Genomic DNA, 20,986 nt, shown 5'->3' with positions numbered 1-20,986 from the left:
TTTCATACACTTGAGTTTTGAATCGGTAAACAGATGCCGCCAGGCAGGAAGTGCAAGTTGATGTTGTTAGTGATGCAGCTTGTGTTGTCATGTCAGTGAATGGAAATCATCCAATATTCTAACCTGAGATCTGACACTGTAATAAAATCAATATGACCAAAGGGAGAAAAAAGCATATTAAAGAGAGAAGATGGGCATTTATTTTTTATAGTCTGTCTGTTCTATCTCCCCAGCAGCACAGCTACACACATACTGTGTTTTTATTGTAAAGACATAAGACAATGTGATTTCAGCTAAAATAAAAATAAGTATTAAAAGAAAGAAATGCAAAATGCATGATATTGAATACTGCAACTTACAAACAGTGCTTTTCCTTAGACTTTTTTTTCCTACCAGCAAAAAGAGGGAATGATTTTGTTGAACCCAATAGGTGTTCTTGCAGAGTCAACATAAACATAACTCAAACACTACATGACTGCAAAACAAACTGTAGGCATATTTCCCTACATATTTATAGACGTGTTAGGTTAATTTTAACAAACTACCAACTTAATGCATTGTACAATGTACATTTGTATGTTAAGTGTGAGTTTACTGTATAATCAGGTAGATACAGTCAATTATTGGCTAAGGATTTGTTGTAGGGACCCAGAGCTGGAGGGGGGCAGAGTCAAGCTCAACACCTGTGTGACCCAACAACCAAGGTCAAGCTAAACAGTATTTCTTTTGTCTGGGCCTTTTCAACCCTTGTAATATGCCCGAAGACAGCTGGCAGTTTCTGGGCCCTTTGTACATCCACAGCCCAACTAGGGGCTCATGGCAACCCACTCAATATCCTGGGTTGTGCTTACGCACCACATCCACCCCTTATTTTACTCTGAAGGTATGGACTTTTCCCATGCCCCTGGTAGTACGCAAGGACATCCAGAGCATGACAAGGGTTGTGTTAATCCTTCCTACCCATTGGTGCCGTTTCGGTTCTGCACAGCACTGTAGGTTGCACCAATATATAAGCAACAGACTGTTTTTTAAGCCTTGAGGCTCTGTAACTCTTTCAGTGCCATCCGTTTTAGTTAGACATGCACATCCTATAAAAATCCGAGTCATTGGTGTCACCGTTGTATAAACTGACAATGGCTGATACTGATCCATATGTTTTTTTTAATCGAATTTTTTGGGTGGAACCTTCCCACAACGTCAACATTTTCAATCATCTTTAACGATGAAAACAGATAAGAGTTTGGCCAACAGGCCATCCACATGCCCACATTATTTGAGTTATTTGTCAAAAGAGTTGATATCTTCTAATACCAATGTTAAACCAATGCATCTGTTCATCCCAAATTTTTGCCACTGAGAGTTTGCACCTCTACTGGCTATAGCTCTGTGGCTATGGCTCAGCCTCAGTGATGGTTGTGAAGTTGACAGACAAAAAGTCTGTGACTCACTCAGCCAATCTTAAGCTGAGTCCTTTCAACTAAACCAGTTGTTCATACTTTAAATTAAAGACTATTTTCTTTACATGCGAGATTGTAACATAATAGAGGAATATACGGTAATGTCATTCCAACTCTGGTGATTATGACTGCATGGTTTAGCACTTTTTATCAGTGTATTAGTTGCACTGGTATATAGGTCAAAGCCAACCTTCTTTTTAAAAGAAAGACTCTCAGACTAAATAAAATGGCCTGGTGAAAACCTGATGATGTCCAGTGATGTTGTTTTTTCTTAGGCAGAGGTAGAGCATCAGTCCAGTTGGTGGAGGTGAATGCTCTCTACTCCCACAATCCTCTTCATAAAATCTTTTTTATATACACTTTTCCCTGTCTCTCCACTTCCTCTGTGCTCTCTATGCAGTTCTTTTTCATGTTTGATGTTGGCACCAGGAATAGTTGTCTTTTTGTGGTGTCAGTTATGAGGCGTGCTAAGGTTGGTGGTATCAGTGCTGTCACTACCTGGAGCTTGCATGTACGGAGCCTGGGTCTGTTGATAGCGGCAGCTGTTTTGGGCTCTGATGGCCATGTGGTAGGGTAGGTACAGTAAAGAATGTCTCTATGTTAACATGATGGGCAGTGAGGGTTAGCATCAACGGAGGTGGTTCTGGGAAGCTGGAGGTCACTGTTCATCTTTCTGGAGGACCAAATGAACAAAACACTGGCAAAGGGGACTGACAACCACTTGGGACCCTGGAGAAGTGTTGGCTCTCTGCCCATTGGTCTGCACAGTTGAGTCAGGGGGTCAATATCAATATAAAACGATGACACCCAGGAACAATACACTTGACAACCATTTTTTATGCCTTTTATTTTTTTCCAGTATGTAATCACCATCCATGTATAAGAAAGATGCATCCATCAATTTGTCCCAGTAGATGCGCAGCTTGAGGTGTGACGTTTCATGTTTAACATTAAGCTTCTAGCAGTGCAATACACAGATGCAGCTCATCTACTATGATTACAAAATACAGATCGAAACACTTCTAAAGGCAGACAATGTTGTTTGAGCATCTTTATACAAGGAACTGTTAAAAACACTGTCAAATGAGCAAAAAGGCACAAATAATAAACTTACTAAATGAAGTGGGTGAGAAGACCTCAGTTTACAATCCTGCCCGAGTATAGTGTGATAATGCATAACAGGATTTAGGGATTTCTCCATTATAAGCACTTTATCCTTTCATTAAGAATTTTCTTTTATTCCACTTTGACTACTTAGTTGCTGTGACTGGACAAATATGTGATGTCCTGCCAAAGTAAAACTTAACAGCATTACAGGCAGTTGCACATCTTTAAAGAAAAGAGAGAAAGGACCATCATTTGAGGATCCTGCAAATGAAACAAAATGAGCCACTCAAGTTGATTTGAATAACACAACACAACTTTGCAATGATGAACAGAAACAATAATGTTTCTTGTAGCAGAGCCCAAATACATAAAGAAGTGACTGTCTTTGGAAACTTTGAAGCTGGGGTTGAAAAAATTGAAAGCTGACCGCCACAGATTAACCCTGCTACAGCTGTCTGATTGTACAATTATATCCTACATAAATGCTAATTACTTTACATCCAGGCTCCAAGTGTCTCCTTTATAATCTACAGTTTATGCTTCCATCAACAAACTGAGCTTAATCACTGATCTACTTGTGTGACAACTTAGAGATGACTGTGATCATGTCCATAATATTACACAATATGACATGATATCCCCTTACTGTACGTTAGGAGACCCGGAACAAAGACTTATTTAAATATGTAATAATCAAAGATAGGAGCCACTGGTTGAACAGTAAATTGATTGAGGAGAGGCTAGAGAGAAGCATGGGGCTGCTTGACTAACTTGCACTCTTACACACAGACAGAATTCCTCAGGTCTAATTTTATTCTGTGTGATTTCCCAGGAGAACATCCACAAGAGCCAGAGCCTCAACCCCAATGCTGACACTCTATTTGTGTGAGTGTATGTCTCTGCTCTGTGCGTGTGTGTGTGTGTGTGCGCATTCAGCCGCATCTCACCGCCTGAAATAGAGGCTTTCACCAAACCCTTCTGCTGCTCTCTCTCACCTATTACACAGTGAAGATAGATTCTTCATCCCCACCACAGTCTATAATGCAATTTATGCTGTTAAGCTCATTAAGCCCCACTGACCAGCCCACTTTATCACATCTGTTTTATCCAACACATGCTGATTAATAGACAGTAAAAGCATGCCTCTGCCTGCCCATAATGTTTGAGGAAAAAGAGTCTGGGAGGTGCAAAGTTATTAAGAATCAAAGTCCAAGGAGCACACCAGGAGGAAGGGACCATGCAGTAGGTGCAATTAAGAGAGCATATTTACTTTTTAACATTTCTTCAGTTAAAAGTATTACTTCTTGAAAAATTCCTTCAAGAGGAACTACAACCCAGAGTTTCAGCGGAGGTGCATCTACTCTGGAGTTTTATTCTAGATTAGAAACGTCTACTCCCTTCTTGCTGTCTATTATCAGCCACATCACTCTCACTCAATCCATGCTGATTTTGAGACATGACTGTAAGACATAATGGCTAAGCCAAGGTAAATAAACAGGGAATCTACTCAACCTAACATCCAATGTCATACAAAAACGAGACAGACAGGACTCGTTTTTAAGACAGATACAAGCTCACCTGCAAGGTGGCCAACTGGGCCTCCAGCCTTGCTCAATCTCTAAGGCATTGATTGGCAAGCCCAAGCTTTGTTTGAGTTTGGTTTTTGTTTGGTTGGGTTGTAACTTTAAAAATAAAGACTAGTTTCATTCAAGTCCATGGATTTAGGCCAGCTGCAGATTCCAGTAACAAGTGAGTTGGCTTCTACTCATCCACTCAACGGCGGCCATCTACCTGAGTCCTGTGATGTCATTTAAAGGTGACACAGCAGCAGCCTCACGTGCACTGATGGCATGGTGGATTCAAGACTACCACACAATACAGACATTTCAACACAGCTAAACCCAATGTTCATTTTCCACATAAAAACCAGCCTAAAACAATTAACAAAAAAGAGATGTAAGAAAAAAAAAGGAAACCCTTTGCTGCTTATCATTACTAACACTAACCATGAGCTACCTAACAGTGAAACAATGATATATGCCCATGTTGAAGACACCCTTTCTCATGTAGTTGACCACGTTTTAAGAAAAGCTTGGTTTATTCACAATCTTGGCCACTGGTACTGCATCACCCACAGTCCAATGGCAATGCCAGGAAACTTCACATTCAATGCAGAACTGCTGCTCAATTCCTACATTATCTACTTAATTATTTTTCTTGGAAAAATATGGTTTAGTTGCAATCACAGTCAACAGCACTACATACTGTAGTCCTAGAGTGTCACAGAGATTCTCTTACATGTGCAAAATGTTTGCGTTCAATCAGGCACTGTTTCTAGAGGCAAATTTAAAGGTTGTTTTCAACAAAAGACAATTTAAATGGAGAAGTGAAGATGTATGGTCACGTAGAAGACACATGCAAGTATATTATCAACCTTGTTTTATGAAAGACATGTTTTATTCTTGATCCAAGGCAACAGCACTACATTCCCACAATCCTGAAGTGTCAAAGCAATGTCTCTGATTGGTGTAGAATGAAATTCAGCTGTAGGCTGTTGTGAGTAAAAGTTAACAGTCAGTGAAACAGTGGGCAGTGGCTGTATAGCTCAGTGGTGACAACAAATAGCACCACATTTGTCACAGACCAACAGATCTAGAGATTTCTCAAAATAATTCAGTTACTGTAGAGTACCTGTAGAGCGTTGGTTCCCAACCTGGGATCCGGGACCCCCCCCCGGGGGGGGGGTTAGGTCTGCAAATCTTGACTAAAACTATGATAGAGCAGATATCAAGTAGTTTATATGCAGGTCTTTTGATAAGAAAAGCATGAATAGGCCTTTTTTAGGGTTTAATCAGTGAAACAATTTAAATCTATGTTGATTTTTGTCGGCAGTGTGTCACTTTTTCATCTCTCTTGGGTTTCTGCTTTTCTTAGGTACATGCAGGGGGGGCTCCGGGATATGGTTGGGATACACTGGTGTAGAGGAGAATTGCTATTTACATTTTTAAGACAAAAAGGAAAACTTAAATACTTTGTGATTAAATTTCAAGATTTGTCTCCTAACTGATAATTAGCACTACTAAATCCCCATGTAAATAAGTTTTCAACTGAAAAAGTGGTCTGCGGGTTTAGTTACTCTTCAAGTACTTAGTGCACATGCTCTTTTTACATGTCAAATGATCTGTGATGACTTTCTCTTCAACCCCCCCCCCCCCGGAGGTCTCCTGCTTGGTTTCACATAATGTCGTCAAATGAAACGCAGAGGTAGAGAAATGAAGTTTGCCAATTAGAAGGCAGCCAACAGAGATTAAAGGATGTCAATTTTTGTGAGATTCCCTGTGAAAAATAAAAAATTTCCTTATTTGTTCTGAGTGTTGTTGAATAATCTCATTCTTAAAGCTGTAATATTGTCCGACACACCCTTAAGCGTTAAATAGACGTGCTAGTGAGCTGCTTACATGTGTCTTTTCATTTGGAGAGAACAAGTAATGTACAAGATTTAATAACATAAATTCTACATGCACATTTTCTGCTCTCTTTCACTTCTACATTTAATTAAAGTCGACAAATTTGTTCATGCTTTTAATTACAGACAAGCTGGATTGTTAAAGTGTGCATGACGCTACATGGTTATGTTTTCACATGTGTGTGTTTGGACATTTTATCCTCAGGGGCAGGAGAGAAATTAAAATACAGTAATCAGCTACATCCTTGTCTCCTTCTGCTTCTGCTTTTCTCCCTGTATCAATCAATAAGCAGCCTCTTTCAAAGCCCATGTTTCCATTCTCTCTGAAATTACAATCTGTGCATATCTTTCTTGGTTTCATCCAGTTTTCTTAGCGTTTTTCTCCTTCAAGCTGTTTCTCAATGGCACTATCTGTCCCTCTCGCTCCACACGACCGTCCTATCTTACCTCCCCCCTTGTCCTCCCCCTTAAGCTCTTTTTGAACCAAATCACCAAGCCAGATTGGTCTTTCATTAAGTGCCTGGCCTCGAGACTCATTTAATAAACACTCATGGGTGTCCGCACTGCAAGACTGACTACAAAACGCACACATACGAGTGTGCCAGGAGCTAATTAGCACACACATGTCGCAGGCCAGAGGATGAGTGAGCGAGGCAGCGCATGAATGAGTGGTTATTTTTTTCTCATATTTAAGTGCATGTAAGAGTGTTTGTGTGCGTGTCTGGAGACTGCCGCTCCTGCCAACAGAGCCCACCTCGGCCCCGTCTGCCCTCCCTCAAAATCTGTGATAGGCAGCGGGCCACCGTCTTGAAGCACTCTGCGTCTCATACACACATTAACACACATAGGCCCAGAATGGAGGAGCGCAGCAGCAGTGCAGAAGGAAGGATCCTCAACTGTAAACCAAGTCCAAGCAGCAGGCTCTTTTGGCAGCTTTATCCCCAAATCAAGTAGCTGCCAGACACCCACACATTACACTGTATACATAACACACACCTTCTTACACAGATACTCACACAGTTGGAAGCATTCACAGCTCCTTGCGGCCGTTTTTAGCGGATATTTGCTTTGGTTTCTGAAGTCGGCAGACACATGATTCTCTGTTGGAATGACTGACAGGTAACGGGCCCAGGTTCAGCAGCTCAATGCCACATTCTGTGTGTGTCTGTGGATGGTTACAAACCCTACTTCAAAACTTGTTATTGAAACTTTACACCAGGTTAAGGTTAGAGCTGTGCATCTTCACTGGTCTCATAATTTCATTAAAATTATCAGGGCAACAATTACAATTCATCAAAATGGGTTGCATCCCCAGTTCTCTATATTATTGCACATGGCTACTTTTTATCAGTGCGGGAAAGCTGTCAGATATACATTAACTCACAATGTCATTTAGATTTTATACATTTAAGATTACATTTCTGTCATTCAACTAAATGACATCAATCAACATTAATGGCAAAAAAAGAAATTCTCTTATTTTAAGCAAAATGTTTGCATTAGAAAGGAAACAGCTTTTTGTAATTTAGGCCTTATATCTTGAGGTTTGCTCTCACATTAGCATTGTTCCATGTCCAGGCCCACTTGCATATGTACTCAGCAGGTTATGATATGCATGTAGCTGGTTTGCAAACCCACCAAGATGGAGAAAGAAGAAGCTAACATTTGGGTAATGGCCTGAGAGAAGATTGTTTGTTTTATGTCAACAAAAAAGTCCATCTTGCCACCATGGATGGTTTTAAGAACATTTTAAGAAGTCACTAATGTCCCTTTATGTACCTACATATCTATGTGCAGCTCAGAAATTTAAGGGCCAGTGAAACTTCCTTTTCAGAGTGCTTATAACCAGCGTTCCTTGTTGCTACATAACAAAAAATGAATCCCACATTCCTCGGTAGAACGTTGTTTCAAAGTTGTTCTAGTTCTTCAAATTATTTACTTAAACTGGAGTATTGAACTTCAGATAGGCCTGTAAGGATTTTAAATCTAAGCTGAAAGTGTGACAGTTAGCGGCCTGTATAAATTTTAAGTCATAATGACTCAAATCTAATGTAACTTTAAGGGAACAATGTTGGCATGTTATTAGGAATCGTCAGATTGTACCACGATTCCTGTAAATTTTTGTCTCACTAACGTTTGACATAGCATTTAACAATCTTGACTGAACTGAAACGTACAAGGCAGCCTGATTTTGAACTTGCAATGAACGTGAAAGAGTCCGTTAGGGCTGAACGATTTGCGAAAATAATCTAATTGCGATTTTTTTCCCCCGCCAATATTGCGATTGTAATTTGATATCCAATTATTTTTAGGTTTCTCATCTTACGGATTGTTCAGCAAACACAAGCAATAAACAATTCTATATTATAACCAGCACAATGTTAGATAAATTAATAAGCTAATAAACTAGGGATGAAAGATTTTGAAAAGATACTGAATTGCAATTTTGGCTTACATAGCAAATTTGATATCAATTGCAATACTGAAGGGGATGACGGTTTTTTTTATGTTATTCTTGTTTTGATGAAGAAAATATATATGAACAGGAAAGGTAGGATTTTTGTAAACTATTCCATAAACAGTAATTTTAATGTATGCATAATGTGTAAAGCATAAAATCTCTCCTGCAAAAAAATCGTATCAAACTGGTATTTTGTCACATTTCAGGTCAAGGAAATATTGCAATGTCAGAGAATGAAAATTGCAGCAGGCCATACTGAGATTTAATCTCATTTTCAATTAATTGCCCAGCCCTAAAGTCCGTGCATCCTTGATGAAAATGTCTTTTTTGCTGTCGTCTTTTCTCATTCTTACTAACTCACTTGTTATCTCCATGTTGCAGACAGCACTGTGCACTGAATATTTCCATGTTGAGGCACCAGCACAGTCCTAACAAAGGAGTTGACTGGTTAAGTAGTTTAACGTGTGACTGGTGCAATGGTTAAGACAGGGAAAATTGTCCCATCTAACACAGACCTTTGTATTAAAAGCAGTCCAGTCATAAGGCGGAAATACATAAGCAATCTGTACTGATGCAGAATCTTCCACGTCCACATTAAGATGCATTGTGGAAGTGGAAGATTCAACAATGCCAGTTTAGATATTCATATTTTTTACCATCCTGCTCTCAGAATTGCCTGTCAGAATGAATTGTGGTGTGGTGTTGTCTATCTCTGAGTAATTGGCAAATATAAAACTTAGCTGCAGAGGGAGCTTTGTTTAAAAGCAGAGAGGAGGGAGGAATCCTGTGTACCATATTCATCAATATGTAATTTGATGGGTGTTCTCTTTCCTGGCTTGAGTTTTATCTGCAAGACTGCAATCAAAGGCTTATATTGCAAAAGAAAAAGGAGTAGTGCCAACCTAGAAGCACTGGCATAACAAATCATCCACTAATAGTGAAAGTGTTTTGGGTTTTTTTGGATTTTCTTTTTAATTTCATTGATTTACAGACTTGGAGCAAAATTCATTCCGGGATGGTTTCACAGTTCTGAAGCAAACAAACAAGACAAACTTTCCCTCATAACTTTATTCAGACTATGAGGATAAATATGCAAGTCATCGATAAAGAATAGCATTTCTGTGATAGTTGAGCTTGAATGCACAGTGACTCTGTGTGAACACAAAGCTGCCAGTGAAGGATTTCTCACTGATTTTAATAACACACCCTTCTAGAGGCTGGAAGTTATGCCTGACAGCTAGTTGCTGTGGTGATGCTTCAGGGTAAATTGGGTTCAAGCAGAATTTGGAAGTCTGCGATGATACAGGGTTTGAACACTTTTAAAATAACAGTATAAAGTACAGAGATAAAAAAGAGAGGTGATTCAAGCGGTGAACTGAGGTAAAGAAAAAAAACAATGTAGAGAACTGAACCAATTTCCTACAACAGTTTTATGTAGTTTGGAAAATACGATAGATCTGTTTTTGTAATGAGATTAAAGAGTCTAAGTGAGTTAAGACCAAGAACTGGACCGCTGCCAGTGGCTCTTGACATTCTGCTGCCAGGAGCGTGACAGTGACTGCTTTAGTGATTTTCCATGCATAGTTTAAATGGAGCTATTGTTAACACAGCCTGAGGTTGGAGATTTGTTGTACAGTACATTAGCTGAACATTCTTTAATCCTCTGACTCAGACAAAATGCAACGCCTTGAAAAGTTATCTCTACAAAAACATTTGTTCAAGTCTGAGATGGCTAAGAAGTTAGGAAGAAGGCCAAAGGCTAAATTAAGATTTCAATTTGGGTCAAAATGTTATGGCATTGGCTAAACATAAGGTTTGTTCTGTGAGGGAATCAAGAGAAAAGTTTTGACAGAAAGCAGACTAAAGCAGAGTCTAAGAGGGCATGGAGTTTCATTGTTCCATCAGAGTAGGAATGTGCTGTCTGTGCCATCAATTAATCACTTTTCTGTGAGAACAGGGTGGGAGATGCCACTGTGTAACGACAAGTCAAAAGGTAATCCTCGAGATTTGCTCTTCAAAAAGTCTTTTTCTGGGGTGCTCATGATCAAGTGGTTGGGTCGTGCCCCATGTACGTAGGCAGGACAGGCTCAAGTCTGGCCTCTGGCGCTTTTCCAGCATGTCAATCCCCCTTCTCTCATCCCTGTTTCTGAATCCATCCACTGTCCTTCTCTATAATTAAAGTCACAAAAAGCCCCCAGATAAATATTTTAAAAGGTCATTTTCAAAAAAATTAGTTTGGGAGGGCAGTGGTTGTTTGTCTTCTATTTAGACTTGTCATGAATACAGGCCAATACAGTATTTTCCCTTCCACAGATGTCTACTAATGAGGCCAAAATGGCCCCTAACAGATCTCTTTTTTTATGTGGTAACAGTCATAACCCGTGCTGGGTAGCAGTACTTTTAAATTATTTGTTACCTTATATAATGAGAAAAGTAACTTTTTAACTCCTTTACATACTGGGAAAAGTACCACATTAAAGTACTGAAGTGCTCCCAAAAATATTCTGCTTCTGTCTAATATGGGGCCCTTGAACCTCTAATAAAGATAAGCATTTTGTAAAGATTGTTTTGGGGGGGATTTCTGCCTTTTTGTAGACAGGATAGCTGAAGAGAGTGGGGAGTTGATGAGAGTAGCTGAGGATAGTGTGAGGAAGACAAGCACCAGACAGCACCCAAATTGGGAATCAATCCCACCAACAGTGTGTTTAGGTCTATAGTCTCTGTATATGGGTGCCTGCTCTACCCACCAAGCCAAACCAGTGCCCTAAGATCAGCATTTTAACACTGGGTGAGTATGTTACTACTGAACTTCTGCTTCCAGCCTTTAGTGGACACTCAAGGATTGGCTAAAATAAAATGCAGATACAGATAACTGGACAGATACCGAATATTGGCCTGATTACCAGGCCTATGATCAGTCAAACCCTAGCGAATGCACAGCCACAACTGTGTTCATCTTCTGCTGGCACACTGCTACATGCCAAGAGATAAGAGAAATGGAAACTCTTTCCTTCTTTTTTTCTTCCATATTTGACTGGCATCTTATAAGGATTTTCTGTGAATCACTTACTATACCCAGATAGCTTTTAGTCTCCCACTGATTTTGAACACCCTTTAATTGTCTCAAAAGTATTGACTCAGGCATTGTTCAGGCACAGGCACTGTAAAAAAAAAAAGCGTATCGTTCTAGGAATCAGAAAAAAAAAGGATCCCTATCCCCACGAACTGGTGATTAAAACTTGCTGATATTCTAAATTTGTTTAGCATCTTTTATAGCAGCTTCTGTCACAGTCTGTTGACATCAGTAATGTTTCAAAACAGACATTTAACTTGCATTAAGGCCACTGTATGCCTTGTGGACCAAAACAGAAATGCTTGTACTGCTATTTGTAAAGCTTTTAAGTTATGGACCATATGTTGAACTGCTAAAAATACATGTGGTTCAAAGAGAACGATATTGTTGGCCTTAATTGTATGAGCCCCATACTGCACATTTGGACTCTGCCCAGCAGGGGGGCATGGCAGAATCCCAAAATTAAGATGTCATTGGCTTTCCTGCTAGGACCTATCAAGCACACCTTAGCACTTGTTCCACACTTTGATAAATACTGTTTAAATATCTGCGTCCCTTTTATTGAGTAATAAACAGCAGGGAGAGACATGCACCAAACATCTCCATGTCTCCATAATAAGCCCACTGGAGCTGAACCAAATGAGAAGAAATAATGGAGCAGACTGCTGATGCATTAAAAATGTGCATCAACTATTTAGATGGACTGGATTGTGTCTATCTCAATTTAAATCAACCCCCCCAAATATTTTGGACTACATTAAAATGATAACAGGGAAGCATTCTTGTTATCAAAGAGACACACTGGGCACCTCCAGCCAAACAATCAGACGTACACGCAACCTCCTACAAGCCTGACAATAAATGACCTTGATTAAATGGACACGAAAACAAAGTACATTGTTCCAGTAATTACTAAAACTATTACAAGGATAAACAACAAACGCAACTATGGGTTATTAAAAGATAGTCTTTTTTCCCAACAAAAGTGTACTGTCTGCTGTTATAGGTTCTTATTCTGAGGTGTGAAGACATGTTTTCTATGTCACAATATCCTAAAAGATAGAAGATGGAACCAGACATCTAAAAATGTCATACAGTCACAAACTGGAAATCTTCACACACTAGTTGCAGACAAAGATTACTGAACATCTCATTTCAAATCCAAAGAAGCTGCTACAAAATCCTCTATGGTTGCTGCAGGCTTTTCACCAGATTTTGGGTAGTGGCTGCAGGGATTTGTTCACATTCAGTGACAAAACTACCGGTGAGGTCGAGCATTGACGCTGATACAGCCTGGCTTGCAGACTGTCTCTATTCCTCCCAAAGGTGTTTGATGGGACTTAGGTCAGGGCTCTCTGCACGCAAGTTTGTCCTACACCAAATTGGTAAAACCTTTTCAGTGCCGATGGTGGCACTGCCAACATGAGACAGAAAAAAGGTCATTTTTGTTGTCCACATTTGAAAGCACACTTTTATCTAAACTGCAACTGTGTGCTGTAGCTTCAGGTCATCTCACTTCCAGGGCTTCTCTTGTGTATCAGCATCAAGGTGCTCAGTCTGACCTTAAAATGCCTCTGCAAATATCTGAAGGTAGAGCAGACCCTGTTTAGTGGTAGCTACAGGCCTCAGAGATCTAAAGTCAACGGTATACAAATTCTCAAAAATGTTCAGGCATATTTGTTGAAAATAAATAAAAGTAATGCAGGACACATATTATAAAATATTTGAGCCAGTTTTGGGCCTGATACCCCCCTTTCAACAACCTTAAAAAGTCCAGATTTTTTCTAAGGGTTGTCTTGTCAGATTGATATAAAAAGGACTGAAAACTGGGAAGCCATTTCCATGTTTTTATACACAGTTTTTCTTTGTGAATTCTTTATAAATTTTCAGTAAAAGTCCAGCAACTACTGCTGTTTCTTCACCATCAAATAACACTCAAGGCATATCCTTTCTACTTTGCCCCAGACTCGGCAAGTCTTCTGATACAGCAGGCGACAAGATACAGAAGAAAACAATGTATTTATTGCAAAGGAACATATATATGTGATGTATAAATGTTGAGACATGTACCATTAGTTCTGCCACTAACACCCACTGCATGCAGCCTGAAGCCTAGAAAAAAGGTTCCATCCATTGTTCATTTCAAACGGCCACATCACTGCCTGACATGCAAGGATACTTGAAGACACAGACCAGCTAGTGAGATGCTTTTTAACAGTTTTTCTCCCTCCTTAAATAATAATCATGAATTTCATGATAACAGAGAAATAAAAAGCCTCTTTATTAAAGACAGCAAATGACCAATAGAGGTGAACCACACAACCTGCAAGCTGTGGGTCTGTGCTCAACACAGTGGTTCCCAATCTTTTTTTTCCTATGAGCCCACCGTACTTGTAATGTAGAGGAGCTGATGACCCCCAGGACCAACACAAACAAAACGTCAAAAATTAACATCAAATTTAAAAGTTTTCAATGTTCAAATCTATATGAAATAGCCCCACACAAAGGTTTTATTATCAAGAGAACATTGCATGAACTATTCATATGTTATCTAATTTTGGCAGTCTCAAAGCAGACAGACCCCCCCTGAAATCTCTGACATGAATTTTGTATTGGAGGTTACCCAGATGAAGACGAAGTATATCTCATGCAATGTAAATATAAAACAGTATATCCTGCATGTCAGGTTACGCTATGGCTGAATTCATGCTAATCTCTTTACAGGCTTGCAGTACAGCTAAACCCCAACTGTATCTAGTGCCTCGTTCTCCTCAAATGATGCTGATTGGTCCATTCATCCTCTAACTTGTAACAAAGGTTCCAGCCTGAAGTTTTGCCGGATGAATCTGCCTGATGGCAGTCATGGAATCTGGCAAATCCATCTGCTTTCGCGAAGTTAGATGAAAACAAGTGGTACTACAAAGAGCAGCACGGCAGCACGTGGACTTTCTGTGCTGCTGGAATTTAAATCGTCATGCAGGAAGACAGTTCAAACCTTGTATCATTCTCCCTAAAACAGACTGTGGCTTAAACATCGGTGTTACAGCTACTCTGGAGTAGTGATCAGCACACATGCTGCCCAGTCCAAGCAAAACATACTAATAATACCAGTAATACCTGTATATAAACAACTCATGAGAAAGTGTCTGTAACTCCACTCTCATGTCTAAATTGTGTTTCAGTTTCTGTCGACACCCATTAAGTAACTTCTCCCCTTATCTAAAGTAATGCCGTCTCTTAGTTCTTCTTGGTTAGATTTGCTGATATGCCCACTCAGTGAAATACAGCCTGCACATGTGACTGCACATAAGGCCAATAAAGTGAGGGAGAAAGTGAGAAAAACAGAATGATGGTAGAGGTTACAATGGTAATGAACGCTAATGTGTTTGTGAGAGATTTTAAAAGCACCTTCACTGACTCAGAAAACATCCCCTTACCTCCTGCCCTACACACTCTGCAGCACCATGACTTATAATTAACACAGTGCCTCAACCACAGGCCAGCTTCTTCAATCACCTTTACAGTTCCTTCAAACAGTCAAACGGACACAGAAAGGGAGACTTTTCTGTGGTACACTCAGTGGCTTGGCAAGTTGCCTCGACCAATAAGTCCTACATAAAACATACACATAGACACACGGGCAAAGGGACAGCTTGCCCACACTCACACACAATCGAGGAAGTTGTGCAAACATGGCCTTGGGCCTGCTGTTGGAAAGTAATTGGTGTGTGAGTGTGTGTTTATATGCAAGAGTTAGCGAGGGCTGCTGGACAGACTGCGTTTGTTTAATGTCCCCTGGTATGGCCCCGGGGACAGGCAGAGAGAAGTGGAAAGGCAACGGTACAGGAAACGAAAGCAGAGCAGGGCAAGGGGGTGAAGTGAAGGCAGGAAGAGAGACGAGGAGAGAGGGATGAAGCCAGCTGCTGGGTAAACACATGAGGGAGACTTTCTCTCTCCCCTCTTTGTTTGCTCAGCTCCAGGAGCTCCATGACTAACTTCCTCTCTACCTCTGCTTTACATCTGCCTGTCTTTTTAACATCCACATACAGAGGTTATTCAATTATACACACACAGAAAAACATTTTCTTTTCATGGCAGAAATATTTTTCACAGTAGGTCATAGAAAAGATCTACAGCACATGACTACATATTCTAACAGGGGGGCTGGATTGATGGTAACAGCTCCATGTGTGCATCTATGTCTGTGTGCAGCTCAGTGACTGCTGTAGTCCCATTAGGTGGATGGATCTCTAGACAAATGGCTATTATCCTAATTAGCACTAATTATGTGTGCTCCCAATTAACTACACAACTGGAGCTGACTTCTCTCACTGTCTTTCCGTTACATGCTCTCTCTCTCTCTCTTTCTCTCTGTCTTTCTCTCACACCTTCTGACTATCACACAGCTGCTCAGCTAAAGAGAGCAGCTGAACAGAGAGGCAGTAATTTCACACTAAAATCAGACCTTGTTTTCTAATTCTTGTTCGTATGTCTGGATAGCCTTAAATAAAGGCTGTGACTCCAGACGCTGAGATTTAATTTTCCTTTTAAATCTTGACTTCAAAATGTGTATTCATTTGAGGACAGAAGCATAGCAGCCAGAGTTCAAACTAACACTGCTGATATTGAATGTCCAGGCTTTCATGGTTGGGTGTACTAAGCAGAGCAACCAAGAGAATTTGAGATGTACTTCTTGTTATGAGCCTTTAAATTTAAGTTTTCCACCTTTATGTTAAATCTCTGAAAGAAGCAATAAAGGCAAACCAAACCACCGAAGTTGCACTGACTGCTTAAATAGAACTTATAAACTTTCGGTTACAATCTAATAATTTTTATACATAACATCAGCATTTAGGTGTCTACTCATAGTCGATCCCAAGGCATCCCAAGTAAATGAATGCTGGTAAATGGAAGAGATGGGGTCTTTAGGGATTTAAAAGCTTAAAACACTAAAACCATAGGGTTTATTGATAATAGAGCTCAACAGTGTGTTTCTGAAAGTAAAAATCCCATTATTTAGAGTGCCACAGTGGTGTCTCTGATTGGCTGGGCCTGCTATAAACATGGAAATGTTAATCACATCCGCAAAAAATGACTTGTCCCCTGCAGATGACAAATAATGAAATTTGGTTGGTGAGTTATTTATTTGTTGTAACAATGCTTCTTGGCAATAATTCTTAAACCGTTGGAAGGCCTGTTGATTTTGCTTTTAAATGGTGCCACATTTGTAAAGATCATGCATTTGTTGGATGAGCAGCAGAGCTGAGTATGTGGGATGCACCCATCAAAAATTTGCTAAATCTTCTCTGCTAGTCCCAAACAGCTTATTTTGTTGTTGCTTTGACTCTTGTTTCGAGCTTCTGGTACCCTCAGGTGCTGACAATCATGTGCCTAATTACCTATGTTAAAGGCAATCTCAACGCAGAGATATATCAAGATGAGATTTTGCAGCCAGTAGTAATCCCATATCTCCACAGTCTGGGACCGAAACTCTCCTGACCCAAACCGCAATGAACACTTGTGGGGTGGGATCACTTTGGGCGTGCTGTTCATGCCAGAGTGACCAACAGAACCACGTTGGCTGACTTGTGATAAATGCTGGTTGAATAATGGGATGCCATCCCTCAGCAGTGTGTGACCAGGCTTTAACACCACAATTAAGATAAATATAGAAAGAATGCCCATATGGTTTAAAGTCATAAAAACTATCATTTAGAATGACTATAAGGTATCACAGTAGATTATGGGATACGTAGTCCCTTTCGTTTGAAATGCTGTTTTTGCACTGAATCAAATGTTTTATAGTCATGAGTCCAGGGGTAGTTGCTAGGCTGGGTTCCTGGATTAAAATGTTGATATAAGGATTTTGAGACATGACAATAGAGGATTTGAGAGGTGAATTTACTTCCAGAACCTAAGCCACTAATCCCATTCCAATCTCCTAATTCCATTTGGAGCCCAAATCCAATGACAACAAAGTAAACATAGAAATGTTGACTTCTGAAGATGGGTCAGCTTAATACAGCTTTATAAATAAAAAAAGTTATAGGTGTAGAAGAGCATTTCTTTATTCTCTCAAACTGGACAAATTATCCCCTCTTGTGACCACGGATTTCATACACTTTCAACACAGTAAGAACTCAACACTGTCTCTTTATGTTCAGCCAAGTGCAACACAGTATATAGATGGGTTTAAATCACGCGACTAAAAGTGTTTTCACATCTACGTTACATACACTCTTACAAAAGCCCAATAATGGTGGCTGCCATTTTAGAAAGGCTTTCTACACTTTCTGTGACTTTGAATCAATCTAGTAACAGGAATAGAGTTGGAGTTAAGGCGAGCCCTATCAAACAGCCATAGCCAACCTGTCACTCAATCCAGCCACACTCCTAATTATACGAATTCACACACAACTCCTAGCCTTGCTAAAAGCAAAACAGATGATCTATAAAAAAATCCCTCTGCACAGTGTGTACCAGCACAGTAAAGAGTTCTCTGGTTATTTTGTAAAAGGCTGTAAACATGTTTAATTCTGCTGTAAAAATCAGCATTTTCACATGGGTGTAAATGGGGATTCCTTGGCTTTTCTGGATCAGTCTGGAGTAGAAAATTGGCAAACTGCATTGTTTGCTCTTCTGCTATGTAATCATTTTTTAGTACGGTTGGTAACATGGTTGATAAATGTTGCTGCAAGGCAACAGCTTCATTGACAAAAAATCAATATTAGCTTTGGCATTTAATGACCACTCACTAGCTTGCTCACAACTTGGCAAGAAGGATTGCTACCTCTCAATAAAGTTCAGTCAGGCTACTTAGGTTTGTAATTGTTTAAGACATTTATTGGAGCACATTTTGCATTTGGCATCAAGGCTTTGACTTCATCACTCCTTGCAGATGTATTTTGAGTTAGAGAGGTGATGAAATATTATCGTAAACTTTCTGTCAGAGCCTACAGGTGGATGCTGGAGTGGTGATGGAGTTAAAAGTAAGAGCGCATACTGATGCAGGGCAGAGCTGGCAACAGCAAAGCAGAGGGAGAGAGCAGAAATCAGGCAGCTTAAATAGACCACCAGTTGGGAGAATGTTTGACTCATGATTGGTTAATGAAGCATGACAACTGTGAAATCAGTGCAACTCGAGTTGTCTGCCCAAGTTTGCTTGAAGGGACACTGCTAGAAATGTTAATCCTCTAATAATGCAGAGTATCACATAGCTGATATTGAACAGTTGTATGACACAACTGAATTCATGATACAGTAAATTGTTCTTTTTAGAGTGCATTGTTGCATTAGTTTCAACATTCTGTATTTGCATAAATCTTGGAATGGCAATAACTGTTTAGGGCTGCAACGATTCGTTGACATAATCGTTTGTGTCGAATATAAATATTTGTCGACGCGGGAATTCATTGTTTTTTATATTGGTAAAATCTAGTACCGGCCGGTAAGGGCTCATCTGTACTTGCAGTTCACTACAGGAAGTGGTGGGGGCAGTATCGCTCCCACTGTTTACATTATTCACAGAAACTGAGAAGAAGAAGTTAAGCATGGCCGAATGCACAGAGAACACACCAAAAAGCCGACCCAGAGCTTCTAAAGTTTGGGAACACTTTACAGAAAACAAATTGGTGAAACAAGTCAACTGCAAACTGTGTCAAGTCAAACTCTCGTACCATGGCAACACTACGGCAATGCATGAACACCTGAAAACGTAAACACACTGTATCTGCCGCGTCTTCAAATACCACAATTGGGCAAGTTTGCAAGTTGCATGAATATCTTGTAGATCTTTTGCATTTAGATACTGAGCCCTTTGTGCTTCAGGCACGAGGATTAATTCCAGTAGCCTACTTATAACGGTGGTGCCGTATGTTAAATCAGTCAAAAACCATCTTTGATATTTGTTAGGGTAACATTTTTTTCAGTAATGCTATTTAGTGTGCAATTTACTTCAGTTATCAGTTCAATACTTTTATATTAGAGGAAAAACAAACCTTGACGATGTAGAAACTTGACATGTCATGTCAATTTGCTAAACCATTAAGTTTTCACAAGTGTGCATGCATAAGAAGGCAAGGTAAAACGGGGATCCAAAATAGTATGCTAAATAGCCACGATAAGTCGACCAATCGCAAAAATAATCACCAGATTAGTCGATATAAAAAATTATCATTAGTTGCAGCCCTATAACTGTTCAGTTTTCAGTACAGCCTTACAGATACCTAACATCACATCACTGATAGATGCATGTGTGTGTTTAACAGAAACAGGGGGAAAAAAAATCAACTCAAACCCCAGTCACATTTTTAAAGAAAAAAACTTTAAACAATCAAACGACAACAATTATGTGCTGTATTTTTAAAGGTCAGTAATAACGGTATGAGGTAAGCAGGCACAATGTTGCTGCTTTATTACTACCACCAACACAAGCTTACACTTGCAGCATCTCCTGTAAAACAACAGGTTTTTAACTGATACACCTGTCACTGAGGTGATAGGAAATCAATACTGTGCAAAAATACAATCCTGATAAGATAGGAAAACATTTTAATCTACATGATTCTGTATCAAACATAACACAGACAGAGAAACACACAGAGTTGCTATCATAGATCTTCTAATGTGCACAAAGCCACCGGCTCCACTATCATTGAATGAATCACTCACAGTGACCTGTTCTTTTTACAAATCAACACAGTGTGGCAAACAGAAATTGGTGTCCTTAGACTGGCAAACATTTTCTGTGCACAAAGAAAAAAAATAAATTAAAAAAGGAAAAAAAGACCCTGACACATTAGCTGAAAATGTGTATGCACCAAGAAAAGGTGTAAATGTGAATCAAAAAGGAATACAGTAATATGCAAATCTTTTTTTACAACCTATATCCAATAAATTACAGCACAAAGATAAGATATAAGATGCCTGCAACACATTCCAAAAAAGTTGGAACAGGAGCAAAAAAAAAAAAAAAAAAAAAAAAAATACTTTAAAACTGAGGAATGCCCAGAAAGCACCTGGCACATTCCACAGGTAAGTCAATTTATCTGTAACAGATTTTACCAAGATTGGGCTGCACAGTGGCACAGGGGCAAGTGCTGTCGCCTCACAGCAAGAAGGTACCTGTTTCGCTTCCTGGAAAGGGACTTTCTGTGAGGAGCTTGCATGTTTTCCCCCTGCATGTGTGGGTCCTCTCCAGGTACTCCAGCTTCCTCCCACCACCGAAGCCATGCTTGTTTAGGATAACTGGTGACTCTAAATTGGCCTGGTGAGAGTGCCTGGTTGTTTGTTTCTGTATGTCAGCCCTGTGATTAACTGCCGACCAGTCCAGGATGTACCCTGCCTCTCGCCAGCTGGTATAGCAGGATAAGCGGTGTAGAAAATGGATGGATGAATTACCAAGATAGGGTATCAACAGAACA

The 20,986-nt window shown here is 39.8% G+C and overlaps 1 protein-coding gene across 2 annotated transcripts in view; it reads right to left on the bottom strand.

Moving 5' to 3' along the window:
* sdk1a (sidekick cell adhesion molecule 1a) overlaps positions 1-20,986 on the bottom strand; it is a 399,871-nt gene that overhangs the window by 201,351 nt on the left and 177,534 nt on the right. The gene's annotated exons all lie outside the window — the stretch shown is intronic.

This window comes from Cheilinus undulatus, linkage group 4 (genome assembly GCF_018320785.1).
Source record: "Cheilinus undulatus linkage group 4, ASM1832078v1, whole genome shotgun sequence".
NCBI lineage: Eukaryota > Metazoa > Chordata > Actinopteri > Labriformes > Labridae > Cheilinus > Cheilinus undulatus.
Note: the sequence above shows the minus strand (reverse complement) of the source record. Positions and strands in the feature narration are given on the sequence as shown.